At 48.1% G+C, this 27,456-nt stretch overlaps 78 pseudogenes; all 78 read right to left on the minus strand.

The window, feature by feature from the left end:
• Positions 1 to 22: 22 nt before the first annotated feature.
• On the minus strand, positions 23 to 198 carry LOC143761102 (U2 spliceosomal RNA; annotated as a pseudogene).
• Positions 199 to 375: 177 nt separating this feature from the next.
• On the minus strand, positions 376 to 551 carry LOC143763100 (U2 spliceosomal RNA; annotated as a pseudogene).
• A 177-nt stretch (positions 552 to 728) lies between these two features.
• LOC143818870 (U2 spliceosomal RNA) lies at positions 729 to 904 on the minus strand (annotated as a pseudogene).
• Positions 905 to 1,081: 177 nt separating this feature from the next.
• On the minus strand, positions 1,082 to 1,257 carry LOC143760312 (U2 spliceosomal RNA; annotated as a pseudogene).
• Positions 1,258 to 1,434: 177 nt separating this feature from the next.
• On the minus strand, positions 1,435 to 1,610 carry LOC143761975 (U2 spliceosomal RNA; annotated as a pseudogene).
• A 177-nt stretch (positions 1,611 to 1,787) lies between these two features.
• On the minus strand, positions 1,788 to 1,963 carry LOC143818871 (U2 spliceosomal RNA; annotated as a pseudogene).
• Positions 1,964 to 2,140: 177 nt separating this feature from the next.
• On the minus strand, positions 2,141 to 2,316 carry LOC143760267 (U2 spliceosomal RNA; annotated as a pseudogene).
• Positions 2,317 to 2,493: 177 nt separating this feature from the next.
• LOC143762101 (U2 spliceosomal RNA) lies at positions 2,494 to 2,669 on the minus strand (annotated as a pseudogene).
• A 177-nt stretch (positions 2,670 to 2,846) lies between these two features.
• On the minus strand, positions 2,847 to 3,022 carry LOC143761828 (U2 spliceosomal RNA; annotated as a pseudogene).
• Positions 3,023 to 3,199: 177 nt separating this feature from the next.
• On the minus strand, positions 3,200 to 3,375 carry LOC143762516 (U2 spliceosomal RNA; annotated as a pseudogene).
• A 177-nt stretch (positions 3,376 to 3,552) lies between these two features.
• LOC143763838 (U2 spliceosomal RNA) lies at positions 3,553 to 3,728 on the minus strand (annotated as a pseudogene).
• Positions 3,729 to 3,905: 177 nt separating this feature from the next.
• Positions 3,906 to 4,081, minus strand: LOC143761113 (U2 spliceosomal RNA; annotated as a pseudogene).
• Positions 4,082 to 4,258: 177 nt separating this feature from the next.
• On the minus strand, positions 4,259 to 4,434 carry LOC143763101 (U2 spliceosomal RNA; annotated as a pseudogene).
• Positions 4,435 to 4,611: 177 nt separating this feature from the next.
• LOC143818873 (U2 spliceosomal RNA) lies at positions 4,612 to 4,787 on the minus strand (annotated as a pseudogene).
• A 177-nt stretch (positions 4,788 to 4,964) lies between these two features.
• On the minus strand, positions 4,965 to 5,140 carry LOC143760313 (U2 spliceosomal RNA; annotated as a pseudogene).
• A 177-nt stretch (positions 5,141 to 5,317) lies between these two features.
• LOC143761976 (U2 spliceosomal RNA) lies at positions 5,318 to 5,493 on the minus strand (annotated as a pseudogene).
• Positions 5,494 to 5,670: 177 nt separating this feature from the next.
• On the minus strand, positions 5,671 to 5,846 carry LOC143818874 (U2 spliceosomal RNA; annotated as a pseudogene).
• Positions 5,847 to 6,023: 177 nt separating this feature from the next.
• LOC143760314 (U2 spliceosomal RNA) lies at positions 6,024 to 6,199 on the minus strand (annotated as a pseudogene).
• A 177-nt stretch (positions 6,200 to 6,376) lies between these two features.
• LOC143761726 (U2 spliceosomal RNA) lies at positions 6,377 to 6,552 on the minus strand (annotated as a pseudogene).
• A 177-nt stretch (positions 6,553 to 6,729) lies between these two features.
• On the minus strand, positions 6,730 to 6,905 carry LOC143761829 (U2 spliceosomal RNA; annotated as a pseudogene).
• Positions 6,906 to 7,082: 177 nt separating this feature from the next.
• Positions 7,083 to 7,258, minus strand: LOC143762527 (U2 spliceosomal RNA; annotated as a pseudogene).
• Positions 7,259 to 7,435: 177 nt separating this feature from the next.
• Positions 7,436 to 7,611, minus strand: LOC143761519 (U2 spliceosomal RNA; annotated as a pseudogene).
• Positions 7,612 to 7,788: 177 nt separating this feature from the next.
• On the minus strand, positions 7,789 to 7,964 carry LOC143759830 (U2 spliceosomal RNA; annotated as a pseudogene).
• Positions 7,965 to 8,141: 177 nt separating this feature from the next.
• On the minus strand, positions 8,142 to 8,317 carry LOC143760315 (U2 spliceosomal RNA; annotated as a pseudogene).
• A 177-nt stretch (positions 8,318 to 8,494) lies between these two features.
• Positions 8,495 to 8,670, minus strand: LOC143759430 (U2 spliceosomal RNA; annotated as a pseudogene).
• A 177-nt stretch (positions 8,671 to 8,847) lies between these two features.
• LOC143818875 (U2 spliceosomal RNA) lies at positions 8,848 to 9,023 on the minus strand (annotated as a pseudogene).
• Positions 9,024 to 9,200: 177 nt separating this feature from the next.
• LOC143762350 (U2 spliceosomal RNA) lies at positions 9,201 to 9,376 on the minus strand (annotated as a pseudogene).
• A 175-nt stretch (positions 9,377 to 9,551) lies between these two features.
• Positions 9,552 to 9,729, minus strand: LOC143759441 (U2 spliceosomal RNA; annotated as a pseudogene).
• A 177-nt stretch (positions 9,730 to 9,906) lies between these two features.
• LOC143760576 (U2 spliceosomal RNA) lies at positions 9,907 to 10,082 on the minus strand (annotated as a pseudogene).
• Positions 10,083 to 10,256: 174 nt separating this feature from the next.
• On the minus strand, positions 10,257 to 10,435 carry LOC143762644 (U2 spliceosomal RNA; annotated as a pseudogene).
• A 177-nt stretch (positions 10,436 to 10,612) lies between these two features.
• LOC143759984 (U2 spliceosomal RNA) lies at positions 10,613 to 10,788 on the minus strand (annotated as a pseudogene).
• Positions 10,789 to 10,964: 176 nt separating this feature from the next.
• Positions 10,965 to 11,141, minus strand: LOC143762239 (U2 spliceosomal RNA; annotated as a pseudogene).
• A 177-nt stretch (positions 11,142 to 11,318) lies between these two features.
• LOC143761572 (U2 spliceosomal RNA) lies at positions 11,319 to 11,494 on the minus strand (annotated as a pseudogene).
• A 177-nt stretch (positions 11,495 to 11,671) lies between these two features.
• On the minus strand, positions 11,672 to 11,847 carry LOC143762103 (U2 spliceosomal RNA; annotated as a pseudogene).
• A 177-nt stretch (positions 11,848 to 12,024) lies between these two features.
• Positions 12,025 to 12,200, minus strand: LOC143761830 (U2 spliceosomal RNA; annotated as a pseudogene).
• A 177-nt stretch (positions 12,201 to 12,377) lies between these two features.
• On the minus strand, positions 12,378 to 12,553 carry LOC143760963 (U2 spliceosomal RNA; annotated as a pseudogene).
• A 177-nt stretch (positions 12,554 to 12,730) lies between these two features.
• LOC143763849 (U2 spliceosomal RNA) lies at positions 12,731 to 12,906 on the minus strand (annotated as a pseudogene).
• A 177-nt stretch (positions 12,907 to 13,083) lies between these two features.
• Positions 13,084 to 13,259, minus strand: LOC143818876 (U2 spliceosomal RNA; annotated as a pseudogene).
• A 177-nt stretch (positions 13,260 to 13,436) lies between these two features.
• On the minus strand, positions 13,437 to 13,612 carry LOC143760399 (U2 spliceosomal RNA; annotated as a pseudogene).
• A 175-nt stretch (positions 13,613 to 13,787) lies between these two features.
• On the minus strand, positions 13,788 to 13,965 carry LOC143759442 (U2 spliceosomal RNA; annotated as a pseudogene).
• A 177-nt stretch (positions 13,966 to 14,142) lies between these two features.
• On the minus strand, positions 14,143 to 14,318 carry LOC143760577 (U2 spliceosomal RNA; annotated as a pseudogene).
• A 174-nt stretch (positions 14,319 to 14,492) lies between these two features.
• Positions 14,493 to 14,671, minus strand: LOC143762645 (U2 spliceosomal RNA; annotated as a pseudogene).
• A 177-nt stretch (positions 14,672 to 14,848) lies between these two features.
• Positions 14,849 to 15,024, minus strand: LOC143759985 (U2 spliceosomal RNA; annotated as a pseudogene).
• A 176-nt stretch (positions 15,025 to 15,200) lies between these two features.
• LOC143762240 (U2 spliceosomal RNA) lies at positions 15,201 to 15,377 on the minus strand (annotated as a pseudogene).
• Positions 15,378 to 15,554: 177 nt separating this feature from the next.
• Positions 15,555 to 15,730, minus strand: LOC143761573 (U2 spliceosomal RNA; annotated as a pseudogene).
• Positions 15,731 to 15,907: 177 nt separating this feature from the next.
• LOC143762104 (U2 spliceosomal RNA) lies at positions 15,908 to 16,083 on the minus strand (annotated as a pseudogene).
• A 177-nt stretch (positions 16,084 to 16,260) lies between these two features.
• Positions 16,261 to 16,436, minus strand: LOC143761831 (U2 spliceosomal RNA; annotated as a pseudogene).
• Positions 16,437 to 16,613: 177 nt separating this feature from the next.
• Positions 16,614 to 16,789, minus strand: LOC143760965 (U2 spliceosomal RNA; annotated as a pseudogene).
• A 177-nt stretch (positions 16,790 to 16,966) lies between these two features.
• Positions 16,967 to 17,142, minus strand: LOC143763861 (U2 spliceosomal RNA; annotated as a pseudogene).
• Positions 17,143 to 17,319: 177 nt separating this feature from the next.
• LOC143761125 (U2 spliceosomal RNA) lies at positions 17,320 to 17,495 on the minus strand (annotated as a pseudogene).
• Positions 17,496 to 17,672: 177 nt separating this feature from the next.
• LOC143763102 (U2 spliceosomal RNA) lies at positions 17,673 to 17,848 on the minus strand (annotated as a pseudogene).
• Positions 17,849 to 18,024: 176 nt separating this feature from the next.
• LOC143818785 (U2 spliceosomal RNA) lies at positions 18,025 to 18,200 on the minus strand (annotated as a pseudogene).
• A 177-nt stretch (positions 18,201 to 18,377) lies between these two features.
• LOC143760317 (U2 spliceosomal RNA) lies at positions 18,378 to 18,553 on the minus strand (annotated as a pseudogene).
• Positions 18,554 to 18,730: 177 nt separating this feature from the next.
• On the minus strand, positions 18,731 to 18,906 carry LOC143761978 (U2 spliceosomal RNA; annotated as a pseudogene).
• A 177-nt stretch (positions 18,907 to 19,083) lies between these two features.
• Positions 19,084 to 19,259, minus strand: LOC143762852 (U2 spliceosomal RNA; annotated as a pseudogene).
• Positions 19,260 to 19,436: 177 nt separating this feature from the next.
• On the minus strand, positions 19,437 to 19,612 carry LOC143760966 (U2 spliceosomal RNA; annotated as a pseudogene).
• Positions 19,613 to 19,789: 177 nt separating this feature from the next.
• LOC143763872 (U2 spliceosomal RNA) lies at positions 19,790 to 19,965 on the minus strand (annotated as a pseudogene).
• A 177-nt stretch (positions 19,966 to 20,142) lies between these two features.
• LOC143762863 (U2 spliceosomal RNA) lies at positions 20,143 to 20,318 on the minus strand (annotated as a pseudogene).
• Positions 20,319 to 20,495: 177 nt separating this feature from the next.
• On the minus strand, positions 20,496 to 20,671 carry LOC143760967 (U2 spliceosomal RNA; annotated as a pseudogene).
• Positions 20,672 to 20,848: 177 nt separating this feature from the next.
• Positions 20,849 to 21,024, minus strand: LOC143763883 (U2 spliceosomal RNA; annotated as a pseudogene).
• A 177-nt stretch (positions 21,025 to 21,201) lies between these two features.
• Positions 21,202 to 21,377, minus strand: LOC143761136 (U2 spliceosomal RNA; annotated as a pseudogene).
• Positions 21,378 to 21,554: 177 nt separating this feature from the next.
• Positions 21,555 to 21,730, minus strand: LOC143760666 (U2 spliceosomal RNA; annotated as a pseudogene).
• Positions 21,731 to 21,907: 177 nt separating this feature from the next.
• LOC143760968 (U2 spliceosomal RNA) lies at positions 21,908 to 22,083 on the minus strand (annotated as a pseudogene).
• Positions 22,084 to 22,260: 177 nt separating this feature from the next.
• Positions 22,261 to 22,436, minus strand: LOC143762708 (U2 spliceosomal RNA; annotated as a pseudogene).
• Positions 22,437 to 22,609: 173 nt separating this feature from the next.
• On the minus strand, positions 22,610 to 22,789 carry LOC143760138 (U2 spliceosomal RNA; annotated as a pseudogene).
• A 177-nt stretch (positions 22,790 to 22,966) lies between these two features.
• LOC143760190 (U2 spliceosomal RNA) lies at positions 22,967 to 23,142 on the minus strand (annotated as a pseudogene).
• A 174-nt stretch (positions 23,143 to 23,316) lies between these two features.
• On the minus strand, positions 23,317 to 23,495 carry LOC143762646 (U2 spliceosomal RNA; annotated as a pseudogene).
• Positions 23,496 to 23,672: 177 nt separating this feature from the next.
• LOC143759986 (U2 spliceosomal RNA) lies at positions 23,673 to 23,848 on the minus strand (annotated as a pseudogene).
• A 176-nt stretch (positions 23,849 to 24,024) lies between these two features.
• Positions 24,025 to 24,201, minus strand: LOC143762187 (U2 spliceosomal RNA; annotated as a pseudogene).
• A 177-nt stretch (positions 24,202 to 24,378) lies between these two features.
• Positions 24,379 to 24,554, minus strand: LOC143761574 (U2 spliceosomal RNA; annotated as a pseudogene).
• Positions 24,555 to 24,731: 177 nt separating this feature from the next.
• On the minus strand, positions 24,732 to 24,907 carry LOC143762105 (U2 spliceosomal RNA; annotated as a pseudogene).
• A 177-nt stretch (positions 24,908 to 25,084) lies between these two features.
• LOC143761833 (U2 spliceosomal RNA) lies at positions 25,085 to 25,260 on the minus strand (annotated as a pseudogene).
• A 177-nt stretch (positions 25,261 to 25,437) lies between these two features.
• Positions 25,438 to 25,613, minus strand: LOC143762377 (U2 spliceosomal RNA; annotated as a pseudogene).
• A 175-nt stretch (positions 25,614 to 25,788) lies between these two features.
• On the minus strand, positions 25,789 to 25,966 carry LOC143818957 (U2 spliceosomal RNA; annotated as a pseudogene).
• Positions 25,967 to 26,143: 177 nt separating this feature from the next.
• LOC143761148 (U2 spliceosomal RNA) lies at positions 26,144 to 26,319 on the minus strand (annotated as a pseudogene).
• A 177-nt stretch (positions 26,320 to 26,496) lies between these two features.
• LOC143763103 (U2 spliceosomal RNA) lies at positions 26,497 to 26,672 on the minus strand (annotated as a pseudogene).
• Positions 26,673 to 26,849: 177 nt separating this feature from the next.
• On the minus strand, positions 26,850 to 27,025 carry LOC143762358 (U2 spliceosomal RNA; annotated as a pseudogene).
• Positions 27,026 to 27,202: 177 nt separating this feature from the next.
• LOC143762496 (U2 spliceosomal RNA) lies at positions 27,203 to 27,377 on the minus strand (annotated as a pseudogene).
• Between the last annotated feature and the right edge of the window lie 79 nt (positions 27,378 to 27,456).

The following is a 27,456-nucleotide window of genomic DNA, read 5'->3' on the forward strand; positions in this document are numbered from 1 at the left end:
CACAACGCGTTTTGAATCTGCATAACCACACCCTCCATCCCCATTGTGACAGCACGTGAAGGTTCCGTGCGACAAAGCAAGCTCCATTTCCAGCTCCCTATTCCAAAAATCTATTTAATATATGGTCCCCAAATAGGGGACGTATCAGATAAGAACAGACACTACACTTGATCTTGAGCCATTTGGCCGAGAAGCGATGATCAGAAATGGTTTGCCACTTGGGCCGCACCAAGGCCTACAACCGAAACCCACTGTGGAGACATAGCAAAAGATTGCCGCAGGGAAGACATTTTCCAAAAACTCTGGAAGCTCTGTAGATGACAGTTCTGCGGTGTGCGTGTGTTCAAGCTGTGCACAACGCGTTTTGAATCTGCATAACCACACCCTCCATCCCCATTGTGACAGCACGTGAAGGTTCCGTGTGACAAAGCAAGCTCCATTTCCAGCTCCCTATTCCAAAAATCCATTTAATATATGGTCCCCAAATAGGGGACGTATCAGATAAGAACAGACACTACGCTTAAACTTGAGCCATTTGGCCGAGAAGCGATGATCAGAAATGGGTTGCCACTTGGGCCGCACCAAGGCCTAAAACCGAAACCCACTGTGGAGACATAGCAAAAGATTGCTGCAGGGAAGACATTTTCCAGAAACTCTGGAAGCTCTGTCGATGACAGTTCTGCGGTGTGCGTGTGTTCAAGCTGTGCACAACGCGTTTTGAATCTGCATAACCACACCCTCCATCCCCATTGTGACAGCACATGAAGGTTCCGTGCGACAAAGCAAGCTCCATTTCCAGCTCCCTATTCCAAAAATCTATTTAATATATGGTCCCCAAATAGGGGACGTATCAGATAAGAACAGACACTACGCTTGATCTTGAGCCATTTGGCCGAGAAGCGATGATCAGAAATGGTTTGCCACTTGGGCCGCACCAAGGCCTACAACCGAAACCCACTGTGGAGACATAGCAAAAGATTGCCGCAGGGAAGACATTTTCCAGAAACTCTGGAAGTTCTGTAGATGATAGTTCTGCGGTGTGCGTGTGTTCAAGCTGTGCACAACGCGTTTTGAATCTGCATAACCACACCCTCCATCCCCATTGTGACAGCACGTGAAGGTTCCGTGCGACAAAGCAAGCTCCATTTCCAACTCCCTATTCCAAAAATCTATTTAATATATGGTCCCCAAATAGGGGACGTATCAGATAAGAACAGACACTACGCTTGATCTTGAGCCATTTGGCCGAGAAGCGATGATCAGAAATGGTTTGCCACTTGGGCCGCACCAAGGCCTACAACCGAAACCCACTGTGGAGACATAGCAAAAGATTGCCGCAGGGAAGACATTTTCCAGAAACTCTGGAAGTTCTGTAAATGATAGTTCTGCGGTGTGCGTGTGTTCAAGCTGTGCACAACGCGTTTTGAATCTGCATAACCACACCCTCCATCCCCATTGTGACAGCACGTGAAGGTTCCGTGCGACAAAGCAAGCTCCATTTCCAGCTCCCTATTCCAAAAATCTATTTAATATATGGTCCCCAAATAGGGGACATATCAGATAAGAGCAGACACTACGCTTGATCTTGAGCCATTTGGCCAAGAAGCGATGATCAGAAATGGTTTGCCACTTGGGCCGCACCAAGGCCTACAACCGAAACCCACTGTGGAGACATAGCAAAAGATTGCCGCAGGGAAGACATTTTCCAGAAACTCTGGAAGCTCTGTCGATGACAGTTCTGCGGTGTGCGTGTGTTCAAGCTGTGCACAACGCGTTTTGAATCTGCATAACCACACCCTCCATCCCCATTGTGACAGCACATGAAGGTTCCGTGCGACAAAGCAAGCTCCATTTCCAGCTCCCTATTCCAAAAATCTATTTAATATATGGTCCCCAAATAGGGGACGTATCAGATAAGAACAGACACTACGCTTGATCTTGAGCCATTTGGCCGAGAAGCGATGATCAGAAATGGTTTGCCACTTGGGCCGCACCAAGGCCTACAACCGAAACCCACTGTGGAGACATAGCAAAAGATTGCCGCAGGGAAGACATTTTCCAGAAACTCTGGAAGTTCTGTAGATGATAGTTCTGCGGTGTGCGTGTGTTCAAGCTGTGCACAACACGTTTTGAATCTGCATAACCACACCCTCCATCCCCATTGTGACAGCACGTGAAGGTTCCGTGCGACAAAGCAAGCTCCATTTCCAACTCCCTATTCCAAAAATCTATTTAATATATGGTCCCCAAATAGGGGACGTATCAGATAAGAACAGACACTACGCTTGATCTTGAGCCATTTGGCCGAGAAGCGATGATCAGAAATGGTTTGCCAATTGGGCCGCACCAAGGCCTACAACCGAAACCCACTGTGGAGACATAGCAAAAGATTGCCGCAGGGAAGACATTTTCCAGAAACTCTGGAAGCTCTGTAGATGACAGTTCTGCGGTGTGCATGTGTTCAAGCTGTGCACAACGCGTTTTGAATCTGCATAACCACACCCTCCATCCCCATTGTGACAGCACGTGAAGGTTCCGTGCGACAAAGCAAGCTCCATTGCCAGCTCCCTATTCCAAAAATCCATTTAATATATGGTCCCCAAATAGGGGACGTATCAGATAAGAACAGACTCTACGCTTGATCTTGAGCCATTTGGCCGAGAAGCGATGATCAGAAATGGTTTGCCATTTGGGCCGCACCAAGGCCTACAACCGAAACCCACTGTGGAGACATAGCAAAAGATTGCCGCAGGGAAGACATTTTCCAGAAACTCTGGAAGCTCTGTAGATGACAGTTCTGCGGTGTGCGTGTGTTCAAGCTGTGCACAACGCGTTTTGAATCTGCATAACCACACCCTCCATCCCCATTGTGACAGCACGTGAAGGTTCCGTGCGACAAAGCAAGCTCCATTTCCAGCATCCTATTCCAAAAATCCATTTAATATATGGTCCCCAAATAGGGGACGTATCAGATAAGAACAGACTCTACGCTTGATCTTGAGCCATTTGGCCGAGAAGCGATGATCAGAAATGGTTTGCCACTTGGGCCGCACCAAGGCCTACAACCGAAACCCACTGTGGAGACTTAGCAAAAGATTGCCGCAGGGAAGACATTTTCCAGAAACTCTGGAAGCTCTGTAGATGACAGTTCTGCGGTGTGCGTGTGTTCAAGCTGTGCACAAAGCGTTTCGAATCTGCATAACCACACCCTCCATCCCCATTGTGACAGCACGTGAAGGTTCAGTGTGACAAAGCAAGCTCCATTTCCAGCTCCCTATTCCAAAAATCCATTTAATATATGGTCCCCAAATAGGGGACGTATCAGATAAGAACAGACACTACGCTTGATCTTGAGCCATTTGGCCGAGAAGCGATGATCAGAAATGGTTTGCCACTTGGGCCGCACCAAGGCCTACAACCGAAACCCACTGTGGAGACATAGCAAAAGATTGCCGCAGGGAAGACATTTTCCAGAAACTCTGGAAGCTCTGTCGATGACAGTTCTGTGGTGTGCGTGTGTTCAAGCTGTGCACAACGCGTTTTGAATCTGCATAACCACACCCTCCATCCCCATTGTGACAGCACGTGAAGGTTCCGTGCGACGAAGCAAGCTCCATTTCCAGCTCCCTATTCCAAAAATCCATTTAATATATGGTCCCCAAATAGGGGACGTATCAGATAAGAACAGACACTACGCTTGATCTTGAGCCATTTGGCCGAGAAGCGATGATCAGAAATGGTTTGCCACTTGGGCCACACCAAGGCCTACAACCGAAACCCACTGTGGAGACATAGCAAAAGATTGCCGCAGGGAAGACATTTTCCAGAAACTCTGGAAGCTCTGTAGATGACAGTTCTGCGGTGTGCGTGTGTTCAAGCTGTGCACAACGCGTTTTGAATCTGCATAACCACACCCTCCATCCCCATTGTGACAGCACGTGAAGGTTCCGTGCGACAAAGCAAGCTCCATTTCCAGCTCCCTATTCCAAAAATCTATTTAATATATGGTCCCCAAATAGGGGACGTATCAGATAAGAACAGACACTACACTTGATCTTGAGCCATTTGGCCGAGAAGCGATGATCAGAAATGGTTTGCCACTTGGGCCGCACCAAGGCCTACAACCGAAACCCACTGTGGAGACATAGCAAAAGATTGCCGCAGGGAAGACATTTTCCAAAAACTCTGGAAGCTCTGTAGATGACAGTTCTGCGGTGTGCGTGTGTTCAAGCTGTGCACAACGCGTTTTGAATCTGCATAACCACACCCTCCATCCCCATTGTGACAGCACGTGAAGGTTCCGTGTGACAAAGCAAGCTCCATTTCCAGCTCCCTATTCCAAAAATCCATTTAATATATGGTCCCCAAATAGGGGACGTATCAGATAAGAACAGACACTACGCTTAAACTTGAGCCATTTGGCCGAGAAGCGATGATCAGAAATGGGTTGCCACTTGGGCCGCACCAAGGCCTAAAACCGAAACCCACTGTGGAGACATAGCAAAAGATTGCTGCAGGGAAGACATTTTCCAGAAACTCTGGAAGCTCTGTCGATGACAGTTCTGCGGTGTGCGTGTGTTCAAGCTGTGCACAACGCGTTTTGAATCTGCATAACCACACCCTCCATCCCCATTGTGACAGCACATGAAGGTTCCGTGCGACAAAGCAAGCTCCATTTCCAGCTCCCTATTCCAAAAATCTATTTAATATATGGTCCCCAAATAGGGGACGTATCAGATAAGAACAGACACTACGCTTGATCTTGAGCCATTTGGCCGAGAAGCGATGATCAGAAATGGTTTGCCACTTGGGCCGCACCAAGGCCTACAACCGAAACCCACTGTGGAGACATAGCAAAAGATTGCCGCAGGGAAGACATTTTCCAGAAACTCTGGAAGTTCTGTAGATGATAGTTCTGCGGTGTGCGTGTGTTCAAGCTGTGCACAACGCGTTTTGAATCTGCATAACCACACCCTCCATCCCCATTGTGACAGCACGTGAAGGTTCCGTGCGACAAAGCAAGCTCCATTTCCAACTCCCTATTCCAAAAATCTATTTAATATATGGTCCCCAAATAGGGGACGTATCAGATAAGAACAGACACTACGCTTGATCTTGAGCCATTTGGCCGAGAAGCGATGATCAGAAATGGTTTGCCACTTGGGCCGCACCAAGGCCTACAACCGAAACCCACTGTGGAGACATAGCAAAAGATTGCCGCAGGGAAGACATTTTCCAGAAACTCTGGAAGTTCTGTAGATGATAGTTCTGCGGTGTGCGTGTGTTCAAGCTGTGCACAACGCGTTTTGAATCTGCATAACCACACCCTCCATCCCCATTGTGACAGCACGTGAAGGTTCCGTGCGACAAAGCAAGCTCCATTTCCAGCTCCCTATTCCAAAAATCTATTTAATATATGGTCCCCAAATAGGGGACATATCAGATAAGAGCAGACACTACGCTTGATCTTGAGCCATTTGGCCAAGAAGCGATGATCAGAAATGGTTTGCCACTTGGGCCGCACCAAGGCCTACAACCGAAACCCACTGTGGAGACATAGCAAAAGATTGCCGCAGGGAAGACATTTTCCAGAAACTCTGGAAGCTCTGTCGATGACAGTTCTGCGGTGTGCGTGTGTTCAAGCTGTGCACAACGCGTTTTGAATCTGCATAACCACACCCTCCATCCCCATTGTGACAGCACATGAAGGTTCCGTGCGACAAAGCAAGCTCCATTTCCAGCTCCCTATTCCAAAAATCTATTTAATATATGGTCCCCAAATAGGGGACGTATCAGATAAGAACAGACACTACGCTTGATCTTGAGCCATTTGGCCGAGAAGCGATGATCAGAAATGGTTTGCCACTTGGGCCGCACCAAGGCCTACAACCGAAACCCACTGTGGAGACATAGCAAAAGATTGCCGCAGGGAAGACATTTTCCAGAAACTCTGGAAGTTCTGTAGATGATAGTTCTGCGGTGTGCGTGTGTTCAAGCTGTGCACAACGCGTTTTGAATCTGCATAACCACACCCTCCATCCCCATTGTGACAGCACGTGAAGGTTCCGTGCGACAAAGCAAGCTCCATTTCCAACTCCCTATTCCAAAAATCTATTTAATATATGGTCCCCAAATAGGGGACGTATCAGATAAGAACAGACACTACGCTTGATCTTGAGCCATTTGGCCGAGAAGCGATGATCAGAAATGGTTTGCCAATTGGGCCGCACCAAGGCCTACAACCGAAACCCACTGTGGAGACATAGCAAAAGATTGCCGCAGGGAAGACATTTTCCAGAAACTCTGGAAGCTCTGTAGATGACAGTTCTGCGGTGTGCATGTGTTCAAGCTGTGCACAACGCGTTTTGAATCTGCATAACCACACCCTCCATCCCCATTGTGACAGCACGTGAAGGTTCTGTGCGACAAAGCAAGCTCCATTGCCAGCTCCCTATTCCAAAAATCCATTTAATATATGGTCCCCAAATAGGGGACGTATCAGATAAGAACAGACTCTACGCTTGATCTTGAGCCATTTGGCCGAGAAGCGATGATCAGAAATGGTTTGCCATTTGGGCCGCACCAAGGCCTACAACCGAAACCCACTGTGGAGACATAGCAAAAGATTGCCGCAGGGAAGACATTTTCCAGAAACTCTGGAAGCTCTGTAGATGACAGTTCTGCGGTGTGCGTGTGTTCAAGCTGTGCACAACGCGTTTTGAATCTGCATAACCACACCCTCCATCCCCATTGTGACAGCACGTGAAGGTTCCGTGCGACAAAGCAAGCTCCATTTCCAGCATCCTATTCCAAAAATCCATTTAATATATGGTCCCCAAATAGGGGACGTATCAGATAAGAACAGACTCTACGCTTGATCTTGAGCCATTTGGCCGAGAAGCGATGATCAGAAATGGTTTGCCACTTGGGCCGCACCAAGGCCTACAACCGAAACCCACTGTGGAGACTTAGCAAAAGATTGCCGCAGGGAAGACATTTTCCAGAAACTCTGGAAGCTCTGTAGATGACAGTTCTGCGGTGTGCGTGTGTTCAAGCTGTGCACAAAGCGTTTCGAATCTGCATAACCACACCCTCCATCCCCATTGTGACAGCACGTGAAGGTTCAGTGTGACAAAGCAAGCTCCATTTCCAGCTCCCTATTCCAAAAATCCATTTAATATATGGTCCCCAAATAGGGGACGTATCAGATAAGAACAGACACTACGCTTGATCTTGAGCCATTTGGCCGAGAAGCGATGATCAGAAATGGTTTGCCACTTGGGCCGCACCAAGGCCTACAACCGAAACCCACTGTGGAGACATAGCAAAAGATTGCCGCAGGGAAGACATTTTCCAGAAACTCTGGAAGCTCTGTCGATGACAGTTCTGTGGTGTGCGTGTGTTCAAGCTGTGCACAACGCGTTTTGAATCTGCATAACCACACCCTCCATCCCCATTGTGACAGCACGTGAAGGTTCCGTGCGACGAAGCAAGCTCCATTTCCAGCTCCCTATTCCAAAAATCCATTTAATTTATGGTCCCCAAATAGGGGACGTATCAGATAAGAACAGACACTACGCTTGATCTTGTGCCATTTGGCCGAGAAGCGATGATCAGAAATGGTTTGTCACTTGGGCCACACCAAGGCCTACAACCGAAACCCACTGTGGAGACATAGCAAAAGATTGCCGCAGGGAAGACATTTTCCAGAAACTCTGGAAGCTCTGTAGATGACAGTTCTGCGGTGTGCGTGTGTTCAAGCTGTGCACAACGCGTTTTGAATCTGCATAACCACACCCTCCATCCCCATTGTGACAGCACATGAAGGTTCCGTGCGACAAAGCAAGCTCCATTTCCAGCTCCCTATTCCAAAAATCTATTTAATATATGGTCCCCAAATAGGGGACGTATCAGATAAGAACAGACACTACACTTGATCTTGAGCCATTTGGCCGAGAAGCGATGATCAGAAATGGTTTGCCACTTGGTCCACACCAAGGCCTACAACCGAAACCCACTGTGGAGACATAGCAAAAGATTGCCGCAGGGAAGACATTTTCCAGAAACTCTGGAAGTTCTGTAGATGATAGTTCTGCGGTGTGCGTGTGTTCAAGCTGTGCACAACGTGTTTTGAATCTGCATAACCACACCCTCCATCCCCATTGTGACAGCACGTGAAGGTTCCGTGCGACAAAGCAAGCTCCATTTCCAACTCCCTATTCCAAAAATCTATTTAATATATGGTCCCCAAATAGGGGACGTATCAGATAAGAACAGACACTACGCTTGATCTTGAGCCATTTGGCCGAGAAGCGATGATCAGAAATGGTTTGCCACTTGGGCCGCACCAAGGCCTACAACCGAAACCCACTGTGGAGACATAGCAAAAGATTGCCGCAGGGAAGACATTTTCCAGAAACTCTGGAAGTTCTGTAGATGATAGTTCTGCGGTGTGCGTGTGTTCAAGCTGTGCACAACGCGTTTTGAATCTGCATAACCACACCCTCCATCCCCATTGTGACAGCACGTGAAGGTTCCGTGCGACAAAGCAAGCTCCATTTCCAGCTCCCTATTCCAAAAATCTATTTAATATATGGTCCCCAAATAGGGGACATATCAGATAAGAACAGACACTACGCTTGATCTTGAGCCATTTGGCCAAGAAGCGATGATCAGAAATGGTTTGCCACTTGGGCCGCACCAAGGCCTACAACCGAAACCCACTGTGGAGACATAGCAAAAGATTGCCGCAGGGAAGACATTTTCCAGAAACTCTGGAAGCTCTGTCGATGACAGTTCTGCGGTGTGCGTGTGTTCAAGCTGTGCACAACGCGTTTTGAATCTGCATAACCACACCCTCCATCCCCATTGTGACAGCACATGAAGGTTCCGTGCGACAAAGCAAGCTCCATTTCCAGCTCCCTATTCCAAAAATCTATTTAATATATGGTCCCCAAATAGGGGACGTATCAGATAAGAACAGACACTACGCTTGATCTTGAGCCATTTGGCCGAGAAGCGATGATCAGAAATGGTTTGCCACTTGGGCCGCACCAAGGCCTACAACCGAAACCCACTGTGGAGACATAGCAAAAGATTGCCGCAGGGAAGACATTTTCCAGAAACTCTGGAAGTTCTGTAGATGATAGTTCTGCGGTGTGCGTGTGTTCAAGCTGTATACAACGCGTTTTGAATCTGCATAACCACACCCTCCATCCCCATTGTGACAGCACGTGAAGGTTCCGTGCGACAAAGCAAGCTCCATTTCCAACTCCCTATTCCAAAAATCTATTTAATATATGGTCCCCAAATAGGGGACGTATCAGATAAGAACAGACACTGCGCTTGATCTTGAGCCATTTGGCCGAGAAGCGATGATCAGAAATGGTTTGCCACTTGGGCCGCACCAAGGCCTACAACCGAAACCCACTGTGGAGACATAGCAAAAGATTGCCGCAGGGAAGACATTTTCCAGAAACTCTGGAAGCTCTGTCGATGACAGTTCTGCGGTGTGCGTGTGTTCAAGCTGTGCACAACGCGTTTTGAATCTGCATAACCACACCCTCCATCCCCATTGTGACAGCATGTGAAGGTTCCGTCCGACGAAGCAAGCTCCATTTCCAGCTCCGTATTCCAAAAATCCATTTAATATATGGTCCCCAAATAGGGGACGTATCAGATAAGAACAGACACTACGCTTGATCTTGAGCCATTTGGCCGAGAAGCGATGATCAGAAATGGTTTGCCACTTAGGCCTCACCAAGGCCTACAACCGTAACCCACTGTGGAGACATAGCAAAAGATTGCCGCAGGGAAGACATTTTCCAGAAACCCTGGAAGCTCTGTAGATGACAGTTCTGCGGTGTGCGTGTGTTCAAGCTGTGGACAACGCATTTTGAATCTGCATAACCACACCCTCCATCCCCATTGTGACAGCACGTGAAGGTTCTGTGCGACAAAGCAAGCTCCATTTCCAGCTCCCTATTCCAAAAATCTATTTAATATATGGTCCCCAAATAGGGGACGTATCAGATAAGAACAGACACTACGCTTGATCTTGAGCCATTTGGCCGAGAAACGATGATCAGAAATGGTTTGCCACTTGGGCCGCACCAAGGCCTACAACCGAAACCCACTGTGGAGACATAGCAAAAGATTGCCGCAGGGAAGACATTTTCCAGAAACTCTGGAAGCTTTGTCGATGACAGTTCTGCGGTGTGCGTGTGTTCAAGCTGTGCACAACGCGTTTTGAATCTGCATAATCACACCCTCCATCCCCATTGTGACAGCACGTGAAGGTTCCGTGTGACAAAGCAAGCTCCATTTCCAGCTCCCTATTCCAAAAATCCATTTAATATATGGTCCCCAAATAGGGGACGTATCCGAGAAGAACAGACACTACGCTTGATCTTGAGCCATTTGGCCGAGAAGCGATGATCAGAAATGGTTTGCCACTTGGGCCGCCCCAAGGCCTACAACTGAAACCCACTGTGGAGACATAGCAAAAGATTGCCGCAGGGAAGACATTTTCCAGAAACTCTGGAAGCTCTGTAGATGACAGTTCTGCGGTGTGCGTGTGTTCAAGCTGTGCACAACGCGTTTTGAATCTGCATAACCACACCCTCCATCCCCATTGTGACAGCACGTGAAGGTTCCGTGCGACAAAGCAAGCTCCATTTCCAGCTCCCTATTCCAAAAATCCATTTAATATATGGTCCCCAAATAGGGGACGTATCAGATAAGAACAGACACTACGCTTGATCTTGAGCCATTTGGCCGAGAAGCGATGATCAGAAATGGTGTGCCACTTGGGCCGCACCAAGGCCTACAACCGAAACCCACTGTGGAGACATAGCAAAAGATTGCCGCAGGGAAGACATTTTCCAGAAACTCTGGAAGTTCTGTAGATGACAGTTCTGCGGTGTGCGTGTGTTCAAGCTGTGCACAACGCGTTTTGAATCTGCATAACCACACCCTCCATCCCCATTGTGACAGCAAGTGAAGGTTCCGTGCGACAAAGCAAGCTCCATTTCCAGTTCCCTATTCCAAAAATCTATTTAATATATGGTCCCCAAATAGGGTACGTATCAGATAAGAACAGACACTACGCTTGATCTTGAGCCATTTGGCCGAGAAGCGATGATCAGAAATGGTTTGCCACTTGGGCCGCACCAAGGCCTACAACCGAAACCCACTGTGGAGACATAGCAAAAGATTGCCGCAGGGAAGACATTTTCCAGAAACTCTGGAAGCTCTGTAGATGACAGTTCTGCGGTGTGCGTGTGTTCAAGCTGTGCACAACGCGTTTTGAATCTGCATAACCACACCCTCCATCCCCATTGTGACAGCACGTGAAGGTTCCGTGCGACAAAGCAAGCTCCATTTCCAGCTCCCTATTCCAAAAATCCATTTAATATATGGTCCCCAAATAGGGGACGTATCAGATAAGAACAGACTCTACGCTTGATCTTGAGCCATTTGGCCGAGAAGCGATGATCAGAAATGGTTTGCCACTTGGGCCGCACCAAGGCCTACAACCGAAACCCACTGTGGAGACATAGCAAAAGATTGCCGCAGGGAAGACATTTTCCAGAAACTTTGGAAGCTCTGTAGATGACAGTTCTGCGGTGTGCGTGTGTTCAAGCTGTATACAACGCGTTTCGAATCTGCATAACCACACCCTCCATCCCCATTGTGACAGCACGTGAAGGTTCCGTGCGACAAAGCAAGCTCCATTGCCAGCTCCCTATTCCAAAAATCCATTTAATATATGGTCCCCAAATAGGGGACGTATCAGATAAGAACAGACTCTACGCTTGATCTTGAGCCATTTGGCCGAGAAGCGATGATCAGAAATGGTTTGCCATTTGGGCCGCACCAAGGCCTACAACCGAAACCCACTGTGGAGACATAGCAAAAGATTGCCGCAGGGAAGACATTTTCCAGAAACTCTGGAAGCTCTGTAGATGACAGTTCTGCGGTGTGCGTGTGTTCAAGCTGTGCACAACGCGTTTTGAATCTGCATAACCACACCCTCCATCCCCATTGTGACAGCACGTGAAGGTTCCGTGCGACAAAGCAAGCTCCATTTCCAGCATCCTATTCCAAAAATCCATTTAATATATGGTCCCCAAATAGGGGACGTATCAGATAAGAACAGACTCTACGCTTGATCTTGAGCCATTTGGCCGAGAAGCGATGATCAGAAATGGTTTGCCACTTGGGCCGCACCAAGGCCTACAACCGAAACCCACTGTGGAGACTTAGCAAAAGATTGCCGCAGGGAAGACATTTTCCAGAAACTCTGGAAGCTCTGTAGATGACAGTTCTGCGGTGTGCGTGTGTTCAAGCTGTGCACAACGCGTTTCGAATCTGCATAACCACACCCTCCATCCCCATTGTGACAGCACGTGAAGGTTCCGTGTGACAAAGCAAGCTCCATTTCCAGCTCCCTATTCCAAAAATCCATTTAATATATGGTCCCCAAATAGGGGACGTATCAGATAAGAACAGACACTACGCTTGATCTTGAGCCATTTGGCCGAGAAGCGATGATCAGAAATGGTTTGCCACTTGGGCCGCACCAAGGCCTACAACCGAAACCCACTGTGGAGACATAGCAAAAGATTGCCGCAGGGAAGACATTTTCCAGAAACTCTGGAAGCTCTGTCGATGACAGTTCTGTGGTGTGCGTGTGTTCAAGCTGTGCACAACGCGTTTTGAATCTGCATAACCACACCCTCCATCCCCATTGTGACAGCACGTGAAGGTTCCGTGCGACGAAGCAAGCTCCATTTCCAGCTCCCTATTCCAAAAATCCATTTAATATATGGTCCCCAAATAGGGGACGTATCAGATAAGAACAGACACTACGCTTGATCTTGAGCCATTTGGCCGAGAAGCGATGATCAGAAATGGTTTGCCACTTGGGCCACACCAAGGCCTACAACCGAAACCCACTGTGGAGACATAGCAAAAGATTGCCGCAGGGAAGACATTTTCCAGAAACTCTGGAAGCTCTGTCGATGACAGTTCTGCGGTGTGCGTGTGTTCAAGCTGTGCACAACGCGTTTTGAATCTGCATAACCACACCCTCCATCCCCATTGTGACAGCACATGAAGGTTCCGTGCGACAAAGCAAGCTCCATTTCCAGCTCCCTATTCCAAAAATCTATTTAATATATGGTCCCCAAATAGGGGACGTATCAGATAAGAACAGACACTACGCTTGATCTTGAGCCATTTGGCCGAGAAGCGATGATCAGAAATGGTTTGCCACTTGGGCCGCACCAAGGCCTACAACCGAAACCCACTGTGGAGACATAGCAAAAGATTGCCGCAGGGAAGACATTTTCCAGAAACTCTGGAAGTTCTGTAGATGATAGTTCTGCGGTGTGCGTGTGTTCAAGCTGTATACAACGCGTTTTGAATCTGCATAACCACACCCTCCATCCCCATTGTGACAGCACGTGAAGGTTCCGTGCGACAAAGCAAGCTCCATTTCCAACTCCCTATTCCAAAAATCTATTTAATATATGGTCCCCAAATAGGGGACGTATCAGATAAGAACAGACACTACGCTTGATCTTGAGCCATTTGGCCGAGAAGCGATGATCAGAAATGGTTTGCCACTTGGGCCGCACCAAGGCCTACAACCGAAACCCACTGTGGAGACATAGCAAAAGATTGCCGCAGGGAAGACATTTTCCAGAAACTCTGGAAGCTCTGTCGATGACAGTTCTGCGGTGTGCGTGTGTTCAAGCTGTGCACAACGCGTTTTGAATCTGCATAACCACACCCTCCATCCCCATTGTGACAGCATGTGAAGGTTCCGTCCGACGAAGCAAGCTCCATTTCCAGCTCCGTATTCCAAAAATCCATTTAATATATGGTCCCCAAATAGGGGACGTATCAGATAAGAACAGACACTACGCTTGATCTTGAGCCATTTGGCCGAGAAGCGATGATCAGAAATGGTTTGCCACTTAGGCCTCACCAAGGCCTACAACCGTAACCCACTGTGGAGACATAGCAAAAGATTGCCGCAGGGAAGACATTTTCCAGAAACCCTGGAAGCTCTGTAGATGACAGTTCTGCGGTGTGCGTGTGTTCAAGCTGTGGACAACGCATTTTGAATCTGCATAACCACACCCTCCATCCCCATTGTGACAGCACGTGAAGGTTCTGTGCGACAAAGCAAGCTCCATTTCCAGCTCCCTATTCCAAAAATCTATTTAATATATGGTCCCCAAATAGGGGACGTATCAGATAAGAACAGACACTACGCTTGATCTTGAGCCATTTGGCCGAGAAACGATGATCAGAAATGGTTTGCCACTTGGGCCGCACCAAGGCCTACAACCGAAACCCACTGTGGAGACATAGCAAAAGATTGCCGCAGGGAAGACATTTTCCAGAAACTCTGGAAGCTTTGTCGATGACAGTTCTGCGGTGTGCGTGTGTTCAAGCTGTGCACAACGCGTTTTGAATCTGCATAATCACACCCTCCATCCCCATTGTGACAGCACGTGAAGGTTCCGTGTGACAAAGCAAGCTCCATTTCCAGCTCCCTATTCCAAAAATCCATTTAATATATGGTCCCCAAATAGGGGACGTATCCGAGAAGAACAGACACTACGCTTGATCTTGAGCCATTTGGCCGAGAAGCGATGATCAGAAATGGTTTGCCACTTGGGCCGCCCCAAGGCCTACAACTGAAACCCACTGTGGAGACATAGCAAAAGATTGCCGCAGGGAAGACATTTTCCAGAAACTCTGGAAGCTCTGTAGATGACAGTTCTGCGGTGTGCGTGTGTTCAAGCTGTGCACAACGCGTTTTGAATCTGCATAACCACACCCTCCATCCCCATTGTGACAGCACGTGAAGGTTCCGTGCGACAAAGCAAGCTCCATTTCCAGCTCCCTATTCCAAAAATCCATTTAATATATGGTCCCCAAATAGGGGACGTATCAGATAAGAACAGACACTACGCTTGATCTTGAGCCATTTGGCCGAGAAGCGATGATCAGAAATGGTGTGCCACTTGGGCCGCACCAAGGCCTACAACCGAAACCCACTGTGGAGACATAGCAAAAGATTGCCGCAGGGAAGACATTTTCCAGAAACTCTGGAAGTTCTGTAGATGACAGTTCTGCGGTGTGCGTGTGTTCAAGCTGTGCACAACGCGTTTTGAATCTGCATAACCACACCCTCCATCCCCATTGTGACAGCAAGTGAAGGTTCCGTGCGACAAAGCAAGCTCCATTTCCAGTTCCCTATTCCAAAAATCTATTTAATATATGGTCCCCAAATAGGGTACGTATCAGATAAGAACAGACACTACGCTTGATCTTGAGCCATTTGGCCGAGAAGCGATGATCAGAAATGGTTTGCCACTTGGGCCGCACCAAGGCCTACAACCGAAACCCACTGTGGAGACATAGCAAAAGATTGCCGCAGGGAAGACATTTTCCAGAAACTCTGGAAGCTCTGTAGATGACAGTTCTGCGGTGTGCGTGTGTTCAAGCTGTGCACAACGCGTTTTGAATCTGCATAACCACACCCTCCATCCCCATTGTGACAGCACGTGAAGGTTCCGTGCGACAAAGCAAGCTCCATTTCCAGCTCCCTATTCCAAAAATCCATTTAATATATGGTCCCCAAATAGGGGACGTATCAGATAAGAACAGACTCTACGCTTGATCTTGAGCCATTTGGCCGAGAAGCGATGATCAGAAATGGTTTGCCACTTGGGCCGCACCAAGGCCTACAACCGAAACCCACTGTGGAGACATAGCAAAAGATTGCCGCAGGGAAGACATTTTCCAGAAACTTTGGAAGCTCTGTAGATGACAGTTCTGCGGTGTGCGTGTGTTCAAGCTGTATACAACGCGTTTCGAATCTGCATAACCACACCCTCCATCCCCATTGTGACAGCACGTGAAGGTTCCGTGCGACAAAGCAAGCTCCATTGCCAGCTCCCTATTCCAAAAATCCATTTAATATATGGTCCCCAAATAGGGGACGTATCAGATAAGAACAGACTCTACGCTTGATCTTGAGCCATTTGGCCGAGAAGCGATGATCAGAAATGGTTTGCCATTTGGGCCGCACCAAGGCCTACAACCGAAACCCACTGTGGAGACATAGCAAAAGATTGCCGCAGGGAAGACATTTTCCAGAAACTCTGGAAGCTCTGTAGATGACAGTTCTGCGGTGTGCGTGTGTTCAAGCTGTGCACAACGCGTTTTGAATCTGCATAACCACACCCTCCATCCCCATTGTGACAGCACGTGAAGGTTCCGTGCGACAAAGCAAGCTCCATTTCCAGCATCCTATTCCAAAAATCCATTTAATATATGGTCCCCAAATAGGGGACGTATCAGATAAGAACAGACTCTACGCTTGATCTTGAGCCATTTGGCCGAGAAGCGATGATCAGAAATGGTTTGCCACTTGGGCCGCACCAAGGCCTACAACCGAAACCCACTGTGGAGACTTAGCAAAAGATTGCCGCAGGGAAGACATTTTCCAGAAACTCTGGAAGCTCTGTAGATGACAGTTCTGCGGTGTGCGTGTGTTCAAGCTGTGCACAACGCGTTTCGAATCTGCATAACCACACCCTCCATCCCCATTGTGACAGCACGTGAAGGTTCCGTGTGACAAAGCAAGCTCCATTTCCAGCTCCCTATTCCAAAAATCCATTTAATATATGGTCCCCAAATAGGGGACGTATCAGATAAGAACAGACACTACGCTTGATCTTGAGCCATTTGGCCGAGAAGCGATGATCAGAAATGGTTTGCCACTTGGGCCGCACCAAGGCCTACAACCGAAACCCACTGTGGAGACATAGCAAAAGATTGCCGCAGGGAAGACATTTTCCAGAAACTCTGGAAGCTCTGTCGATGACAGTTCTGTGGTGTGCGTGTGTTCAAGCTGTGCACAACGCGTTTTGAATCTGCATAACCACACCCTCCATCCCCATTGTGACAGCACGTGAAGGTTCCGTGCGACGAAGCAAGCTCCATTTCCAGCTCCCTATTCCAAAAATCCATTTAATATATGGTCCCCAAATAGGGGACGTATCAGATAAGAACAGACACTACGCTTGATCTTGAGCCATTTGGCCGAGAAGCGATGATCAGAAATGGTTTGCCACTTGGGCCACACCAAGGCCTACAACCGAAACCCACTGTGGAGACATAGCAAAAGATTGCCGCAGGGAAGACATTTTCCAGAAACTCTGGAAGCTCTGTAGATGACAGTTCTGCTGTGTGCGTGTGTTCAAGCTGTGCACAACGCGTTTTGAATCTGCATAACCACACCCTCCATCCCCATTGTGACAGCACGTGAAGGTTCCGTGCGACAAAGCAAGCTCCATTTCCAGCTCCCTATTCCAAAAATCTATTTAATATATGGTCCCCAAATAGGGGACGTATCAGATAAGAACAGACACTACACTTGATCTTGAGCCATTTGGCCGAGAAGCGATGATCAGAAATGGTTTGCCACTTGGGCCGCACCAAGGCCTACAACCGAAACCCACTGTGGAGACATAGCAAAAGATTGCCGCAGGGAAGACATTTTCCAAAAACTCTGGAAGCTCTGTAGATGACAGTTCTGCGGTGTGCGTGTGTTCAAGCTGTGCACAACGCGTTTTGAATCTGCATAACCACACCCTCCATCCCCATTGTGACAGCACGTGAAGGTTCCGTGTGACAAAGCAAGCTCCATTTCCAGCTCCCTATTCCAAAAATCCATTTAATATATGGTCCCCAAATAGGGGACGTATCAGATAAGAACAGACACTACGCTTAAACTTGAGCCATTTGGCCGAGAAGCGATGATCAGAAATGGGTTGCCACTTGGGCCGCACCAAGGCCTAAAACCGAAACCCACTGTGGAGACATAGCAAAAGATTGCTGCAGGGAAGACATTTTCCAGAAACTCTGGAAGCTCTGTCGATGACAGTTCTGCGGTGTGCGTGTGTTCAAGCTGTGCACAACGCGTTTTGAATCTGCATACCACACCCTCCATCCCCATTGTGACAGCACATGAAGGTTCCGTGCGACAAAGCAAGCTCCATTTCCAGCTCCCTATTCCAAAAATCTATTTAATATATGGTCCCCAAATAGGGGACGTATCAGATAAGAACAGACACTACGCTTGATCTTGAGCCATTTGGCCGAGAAGCGATGATCAGAAATGGTTTGCCACTTGGGCCGCACCAAGGCCTACAACCGAAACCCACTGTGGAGACATAGCAAAAGATTGCCGCAGGGAAGACATTTTCCAGAAACTCTGGAAGTTCTGTAGATGATAGTTCTGCGGTGTGCGTGTGTTCAAGCTGTGCACAACGCGTTTTGAATCTGCATAACCACACCCTCCATCCCCATTGTGACAGCACGTGAAGGTTCCGTGCGACAAAGCAAGCTCCATTTCCAACTCCCTATTCCAAAAATCTATTTAATATATGGTCCCCAAATAGGGGACGTATCAGATAAGAACAGACACTACGCTTGATCTTGAGCCATTTGGCCGAGAAGCGATGATCAGAAATGGTTTGCCACTTGGGCCGCACCAAGGCCTACAACCGAAACCCACTGTGGAGACATAGCAAAAGATTGCCGCAGGGAAGACATTTTCCAGAAACTCTGGAAGTTCTGTAGATGATAGTTCTGCGGTGTGCGTGTGTTCAAGCTGTGCACAACGCGTTTTGAATCTGCATAACCACACCCTCCATCCCCATTGTGACAGCACGTGAAGGTTCCGTGCGACAAAGCAAGCTCCATTTCCAGCTCCCTATTCCAAAAATCTATTTAATATATGGTCCCCAAATAGGGGACATATCAGATAAGAGCAGACACTACGCTTGATCTTGAGCCATTTGGCCAAGAAGCGATGATCAGAAATGGTTTGCCACTTGGGCCGCACCAAGGCCTACAACCGAAACCCACTGTGGAGACATAGCAAAAGATTGCCGCAGGGAAGACATTTTCCAGAAACTCTGGAAGCTCTGTCGATGACAGTTCTGCGGTGTGCGTGTGTTCAAGCTGTGCACAACGCGTTTTGAATCTGCAAAACCACACCCTCCATCCCCATTGTGACAGCACATGAAGGTTCCGTGCGACAAAGCAAGCTCCATTTCCAGCTCCCTATTCCAAAAATCTATTTAATATATGGTCCCCAAATAGGGGACGTATCAGATAAGAACAGACACTACGCTTGATCTTGAGCCATTTGGCCGAGAAGCGATGATCAGAAATGGTTTGCCACTTGGGCCGCACCAAGGCCTACAACCGAAACCCACTGTGGAGACATAGCAAAAGATTGCCGCAGGGAAGACATTTTCCAGAAACTCTGGAAGTTCTGTAGATGATAGTTCTGCGGTGTGCGTGTGTTCAAGCTGTGCACAACGCGTTTTGAATCTGCATAACCACACCCTCCATCCCCATTGTGACAGCACGTGAAGGTTCCGTGTGACAAAGCAAGCTCCATTTCCAGCTCCCTATTCCAAAAATCCATTTAATATATGGTCCCCAAATAGGGGACGTATCAGATAAGAACAGACACTACGCTTGATCTTGAGCCATTTGGCCGAGAAGCGATGATCAGAAATGGTTTGCCACTTGGGCCGCACCAAGGCCTACAACCGAAACCCACTGTGGAGACATAGCAAAAGATTGCCGCAGGGAAGACATTTTCCAGAAACTCTGGAAGCTCTGTAGATGACAGTTCTGCGGTGTGCGTGTGTTCAAGCTGTGCACAACGCGTTTTGAATCTGCATAACCACACCCTCCATCCCCATTGTGACAGCACGTGAAGGTTCCGTGCGACGAAGCAAGCTCCATTTCCAGCTCCCTATTCCAAAAATCCATTTAATATATGGTCCCCAAATAGGGGACGTATCAGATAAGAACAGACACTACGCTTGATCTTGAGCCATTTGGCCGAGAAGCGATGATCAGAAATGGTTTGCCACTTGGGCCACACCAAGGCCTACAACCGAAACCCACTGTGGAGACATAGCAAAAGATTGCCGCAGGGAAGACATTTTCCAGAAACTCTGGAAGCTCTGTCGATGACAGTTCTGCGGTGTGCGTGTGTTCAAGCTGTGCACAACGCGTTTTGAATCTGCAAAACCACACCCTCCATCCCCATTGTGACAGCACATGAAGGTTCCGTGCGACAAAGCAAGCTCCATTTCCAGCTCCCTATTCCAAAAATCTATTTAATATATGGTCCCCAAATAGGGGACGTATCAGATAAGAACAGACACTACGCTTGATCTTGAGCCATTTGGCCGAGAAGCGATGATCAGAAATGGTTTGCCACTTGGGCCGCACCAAGGCCTACAACTGAAACCCACTGTGGAGACATAGCAAAAGATTGCCGCAGGGAAGACATTTTCCAGAAACTCTGGAAGTTCTGTAGATGATAGTTCTGCGGTGTGCGTGTGTTCAAGCTGTGCACAACGCGTTTTGAATCTGCATAACCACACCCTCCATCCCCATTGTGACAGCACGTGAAGGTTCCGTGTGACAAAGCAAGCTCCATTTCCAGCTCCCTATTCCAAAAATCCATTTAATATATGGTCCCCAAATAGGGGACGTATCAGATAAGAACAGACACTACGCTTGATCTTGAGCCATTTGGCCGAGAAGCGATGATCAGAAATGGTTTGCCACTTGGGCCGCACCAAGGCCTACAACCGAAACCCACTGTGGAGACATAGCAAAAGATTGCCGCAGGGAAGACATTTTCCAGAAACTCTGGAAGCTCTGTAGATGACAGTTCTGCGGTGTGCGTGTGTTCAAGCTGTGCACAACGCGTTTTGAATCTGCATAACCACACCCTCCATCCCCATTGTGACAGCACGTGAAGGTTCCGTGCGACGAAGCAAGCTCCATTTCCAGCTCCCTATTCCAAAAATCCATTTAATATATGGTCCCCAAATAGGGGACGTATCAGATAAGAACAGACACTACGCTTGATCTTGAGCCATTTGGCCGAGAAGCGATGATCAGAAATGGTTTGCCACTTGGGCCACACCAAGGCCTACAACCGAAACCCACTGTGGAGACATAGCAAAAGATTGCCGCAGGGAAGACATTTTCCAGAAACTCTGGAAGCTCTGTAGATGACAGTTCTGCGGTGTGCGTGTGTTCAAGCTGTGCACAACGCGTTTTGAATCTGCATAACCACACCCTCCATCCCCATTGTGACAGCACGTGAAGGTTCCGTGCGACAAAGCAAGCTCCATTTCCAGCTCCCTATTCCAAAAATCTATTTAATATATGGTCCCCAAATAGGGGACGTATCAGATAAGAACAGACACTACACTTGATCTTGAGCCATTTGGCCGAGAAGCGATGATCAGAAATGGTTTGCCACTTGGGCCGCACCAAGGCCTACAACCGAAACCCACTGTGGAGACATAGCAAAAGATTGCCGCAGGGAAGACATTTTCCAAAAACTCTGGAAGCTCTGTAGATGACAGTTCTGCGGTGTGCGTGTGTTCAAGCAGTGCACAATGCGTTTTGAATCTGCATAACCACACCCTCCATCCCCATTGTGACAGCACGTGAAGGTTCCGTGTGACAAAGCAAGCTCCATTTCCAGCTCCCTATTCCAAAAATCTATTTAATATATGGTCCCCAAATAGGGGACGTATCAGATAAGAACAGACACTACGCTTGATCTTGAGCCATTTGGCCGAGAAGCGATGATCAGAAATGGTTTGCCACTTGGGCCGCACCAAGGCCTACAACCGAAACCCACTGTGGAGACATAGCAAAAGATTGCCGCAGGGAAGACATTTTCCAGAAACTCTGGAAGCTCTGTCGATGACAGTTCTGCAGTGTGCGTGTGTTCAAGCTGTGCACAACGCGTTTTGAATCTGCATAACCACACCCTCCATCCCCATTGTGACAGCACGTGAAGGTTCCGTGTGACAAAGCAAGCTCCATTTCCAGCTCCCTATTCCAAAAATCCATTTAATATATGGTCCCCAAATAGGGGACGTATCAGATAAGAACAGACACTACGCTTGATCTTGAGCCATTTGGCCGAGAAGCGATGATCAGAAATGGTTTGCCACTTGGGCCGCACCAAGGCCTACAACCGAAACCCACTGTGGAGACATAGCAAAAGATTGCCGCAGGGAAGACATTTTCCAGAAACTCTGGAGGTTCTGTAGATGATAGTTCTGCGGTGTGCGTGTGTTCAAGCTGTGCACAACGCGTTTTGAATCTGCATAACCACACCCTCCATCCCCATTGTGACAGCACGTGAAGGTTCCGTGCGACAAAGCATGCTCCATTTCCAGCTCCCTATTCCAAAAATCTATTTAATATATGGTCCCCAAATAGGGGACATATCAGATAAGAGCAGACACTACGCTTGATCTTGAGCCATTTGGCCGAGAAGCGATGATCAGAAATGGTTTGCCACTTGGGCCGCACCAAGGCCTACAACCGAAACCCACTGTGGAGACATAGCAAAAGATTGCCGCAGGGAAGACATTTTCCAGAAACTCTGGAAGCTCTGTCGATGACAGTTCTGCGGTGTGCGTGTGTTCAAGCTGTGCACAACGCGTTTTGAATCTGCATAACCACACCCTCCATCCCCATTGTGACAGCATGTGTAGGTTCCGTCTGACGAAGCAAGCTCCATTTCCAGCTCCGTTTTCCAAAAATCCATTTAATATATGGTCCCCAAATAGGGGACGTATCAGATAAGAACAGACACTACGCTTGATCTTGAGCCATTTGGCCGAGAAGCGATGATCAGAAATGGTTTGCCACTTAGGCCTCACCAAGGCCTACAACCGTAACCCACTGTGGAGACATAGCAAAAGATTGCCGCAGGGAAGACATTTTCCAGAAACCCTGGAAGCTCTGTAGATGACAGTTCTGCGGTGTGCGTGTGTTCAAGCTGTGCACAACGCATTTTGAATCTGCATAACCACACCCTCCATCCTCATTGTGACAGCACGTGAAGGTTCTGTGCGACAAAGCAAGCTCCATTTCCAGCTCCCTATTCCAAAAATCTATTTAATATATGGTCCCCAAATAGGGGACGTATCAGATAAGAACAGACACTACGCTTGATCTTGAGCCATTTGGCCGAGAAACGATGATCAGAAATGGTTTGCCACTTGGGCCGCACCAAGGCCTACAACCGAAACCCACTGTGGAGACATAGCAAAAGATTGCCGCAGGGAAGACATTTTCCAGAAACTCTGGAAGCTTTGTCGATGACAGTTCTGCGGTGTGCGTGTGTTCAAGCTGTGCACAACGCGTTTTGAATCTGCATAATCACACCCTCCATCCCCATTGTGACAGCACGTGAAGGTTCCGTGTGACAAAGCAAGCTCCATTTCCAGCTCCCTATTCCAAAAATCCATTTAATATATGGTCCCCAAATAGGGGACGTATCCGAGAAGAACAGACACTACGCTTGATCTTGAGCCATTTGGCCGAGAAGCGATGATCAGAAATGGTTTGCCACTTGGGCCGCCCCAAGGCCTACAACTGAAACCCACTCTGGAGACATAGCAAAAGATTGCCGCAGGGAAGACATTTTCCAGAAACTCTGGAAGCTCTGTAGATGACAGTTCTGCGGTGTGCGTGTGTTCAAGCTGTGCACAACGCGTTTTGAATCTGCATAACCACACCCTCCATCCCCATTGTGACAGCACGTGAAGGTTCCGTGCGACAAAGCAAGCTCCATTTCCAGCTCCCTATTCCAAAAATCCATTTAATATATGGTCCCCAAATAGGGGACGTATCAGATAAGAACAGACACTACGCTTGATCTTGAGCCATTTGGCCGAGAAGCGATGATCAGAAATGGTGTGCCACTTGGGCCGCACCAAGGCCTACAACCGAAACCCACTGTGGAGACATAGCAAAAGATTGCCGCAGGGAAGACATTTTCCAGAAACTCTGGAAGTTCTGTAGATGACAGTTCTGCGGTGTGCGTGTGTTCAAGCTGTGCACAACACGTTTTGAATCTGCATAACCACACCCTCCATCCCCATTGTGACAGCAAGTGAAGGTTCCGTGCGACAAAGCAAGCTCCATTTCCAGTTCCCTATTCCAAAAATCTATTTAATATATGGTCCCCAAATAGGGTACGTATCAGATAAGAACAGACACTACGCTTGATCTTGAGCCATTTGGCCGAGAAGCGATGATGAGAAATGGTTTGCCACTTGGGCCGCACCAAGGCCTACAACCGAAACCCACTGTGGAGACATAGCAAAAGATTGCCGCAGGGAAGACATTTTCCAGAAACTCTGGAAGCTCTGTAGATGACAGTTCTGCGGTGTGCGTGTGTTCAAGCTGTGCACAACGCGTTTTGAATCTGCATAACCACACCCTCCATCCCCATTGTGACAGCACGTGAAGGTTCCGTGCGACAAAGCAAGCTCCATTTCCAGCTCCCTATTCCAAAAATCCATTTAATATATGGTCCCCAAATAGGGGACGTATCAGATAAGAACAGACTCTACGCTTGATCTTGAGCCATTTGGCCGAGAAGCGATGATCAGAAATGGTTTGCCACTTGGGCCGCACCAAGGCCTACAACCGAAACCCACTGTGGAGACATAGCAAAAGATTGCCGCAGGGAAGACATTTTCCAGAAACTTTGGAAGCTCTGTAGATGACAGTTCTGCGGTGTGCGTGTGTTCAAGCTGTATACAACGCGTTTCGAATCTGCATAACCACACCCTCCATCCCCATTGTGACAGCACGTGAAGGTTCCGTGCGACAAAGCAAGCTCCATTGCCAGCTCCCTATTCCAAAAATCCATTTAATATATGGTCCCCAAATAGGGGACGTATCAGATAAGAACAGACTCTACGCTTGATCTTGAGCCATTTGGCCGAGAAGCGATGATCAGAAATGGTTTGCCATTTGGGCCGCACCAAGGCCTACAACCGAAACCCACTGTGGAGACATAGCAAAAGATTGCCGCAGGGAAGACATTTTCCAGAAACTCTGGAAGCTCTGTAGATGACAGTTCTGCGGTGTGCGTGTGTTCAAGCTGTGCACAACGCGTTTTGAATCTGCATAACCACACCCTCCATCCCCATTGTGACAGCACGTGAAGGTTCCGTGCGACAAAGCAAGCTCCATTTCCAGCATCCTATTCCAAAAATCCATTTAATATATGGTCCCCAAATAGGGGACGTATCAGATAAGAACAGACTCTACGCTTGATCTTGAGCCATTTGGCCGAGAAGCGATGATCAGAAATGGTTTGCCACTTGGGCCGCACCAAGGCCTACAACCGAAACCCACAGTGGAGACTTAGCAAAAGATTGCCGCAGGGAAGACATTTTCCAGAAACTCTGGAAGCTCTGTAGATGACAGTTCTGCGGTGTGCGTGTGTTCAAGCTGTGCACAACGCGTTTCGAATCTGCATAACCACACCCTCCATCCCCATTGTGACAGCACGTGAAGGTTCCGTGTGACAAAGCAAGCTCCATTTCCAGCTCCCTATTCCAAAAATCCATTTATTATATGGTCCCCAAATAGGGGACGTATCAGATAAGAACAGACACTACGCTTGATCTTGAGCCATTTGGCCGAGAAGCGATGATCAGAAATGGTTTGCCACTTGGGCCGCACCAAGGCCTACAACCGAAACCCACTGTGGAGACATAGCAAAAGATTGCCGCAGGGAAGACATTTTCCAGAAACTCTGGAAGCTCTGTCGATGACAGTTCTGTGGTGTGCGTGTGTTCAAGCTGTGCACAACGCGTTTTGAATCTGCATAACCACACTCTCCATCCCCATTGTGACAGCACGTGAAGGTTCCGTGCGACAAAGCAAGCTCCATTTCCAGCTCCCTATTCCAAAAATCCATTTAATATATGGTCCCCAAATAGGGGACGTATCAGATAAGAACAGACACTACGCTTGATCTTGAGCCATTTGGCCGAGAAGCGATGATCAGAAATGGTTTGCCACTTGGGCCACACCAAGGCCTACAACCGAAACCCACTGTGGAGACATAGCAAAAGATTGCCGCAGGGAAGACATTTTCCAGAAACTCTGGAAGCTCTGTAGATGACAGTTCTGCGGTTTGCGTGTGTTCAAGCTGTGCACAACGCGTTTTGAATCTGCATAACCACACCCTCCATCCCCATTGTGACAGCACGTGAAGGTTCCGTGCGACAAAGCAAGCTCCATTTCCAGCTCCCTATTCCAAAAATCTATTTAATATATGGTCCCCAAATAGGGGACGTATCAGATAAGAACAGACACTACACTTGATCTTGAGCCATTTGGCCGAGAAGCGATGATCAGAAATGGTTTGCCACTTGGGCCGCACCAAGGCCTACAACCGAAACCCACTGTGGAGACATAGCAAAAGATTGCCGCAGGGAAGACATTTTCCAAAAACTCTGGAAGCTCTGTAGATGACAGTTCTGCGGTGTGCGTGTGTTCAAGCTGTGCACAACGCGTTTTGAATCTGCATAACCACACCCTCCATCCCCATTGTGACAGCACGTGAAGGTTCCGTGTGACAAAGCAAGCTCCATTTCCAGCTCCCTATTCCAAAAATCCATTTAATATATGGTCCCCAAATAGGGGACGTATCAGATAAGAACAGACACTACGCTTAAACTTGAGCCATTTGGCCGAGAAGCGATGATCAGAAATGGGTTGCCACTTGGGCCGCACCAAGGCCTAAAACCGAAACCCACTGTGGAGACATAGCAAAAGATTGCTGCAGGGAAGACATTTTCCAGAAACTCTGGAAGCTCTGTCGATGACAGTTCTGCGGTGTGCGTGTGTTCAAGCTGTGCACAACGCGTTTTGAATCTGCATAACCACACCCTCCATCCCCATTGTGACAGCACATGAAGGTTCCGTGCGGCAAAGCAAGCTCCATTTCCAGCTCCCTATTCCAAAAATCTATTTAATATATGGTCCCCAAATAGGGGACGTATCAGATAAGAACAGACACTACGCTTGATCTTGAGCCATTTGGCCGAGAAGCGATGATCAGAAATGGTTTGCCACTTGGGCCGCACCAAGGCCTACAACCGAAACCCACTGTGGAGACATAGCAAAAGATTGCCGCAGGGAAGACATTTTCCAGAAACTCTGGAAGTTCTGTAGATGATAGTTCTGCGGTGTGCGTGTGTTCAAGCTGTGCACAACGCGTTTTGAATCTGCATAACCACACCCTCCATCCCCATTGTGACAGCACGTGAAGGTTCCGTGCGACAAAGCAAGCTCCATTTCCAACTCCCTATTCCAAAAATCTATTTAATATATGGTCCCCAAATAGGGACGTATCAGATAAGAACAGACACTACGCTTGATCTTGAGCCATTTGGCCGAGAAGCGATGATCAGAAATGGTTTGCCACTTGGGCCGCACCAAGGCCTACAACCGAAACCCACTGTGGAGACATAGCAAAAGATTGCC

This window comes from Ranitomeya variabilis, chromosome 3 (assembly GCF_051348905.1).
Source record: "Ranitomeya variabilis isolate aRanVar5 chromosome 3, aRanVar5.hap1, whole genome shotgun sequence".
In the NCBI taxonomy this organism is placed as follows: Eukaryota; Metazoa; Chordata; class Amphibia; order Anura; family Dendrobatidae; genus Ranitomeya; species Ranitomeya variabilis.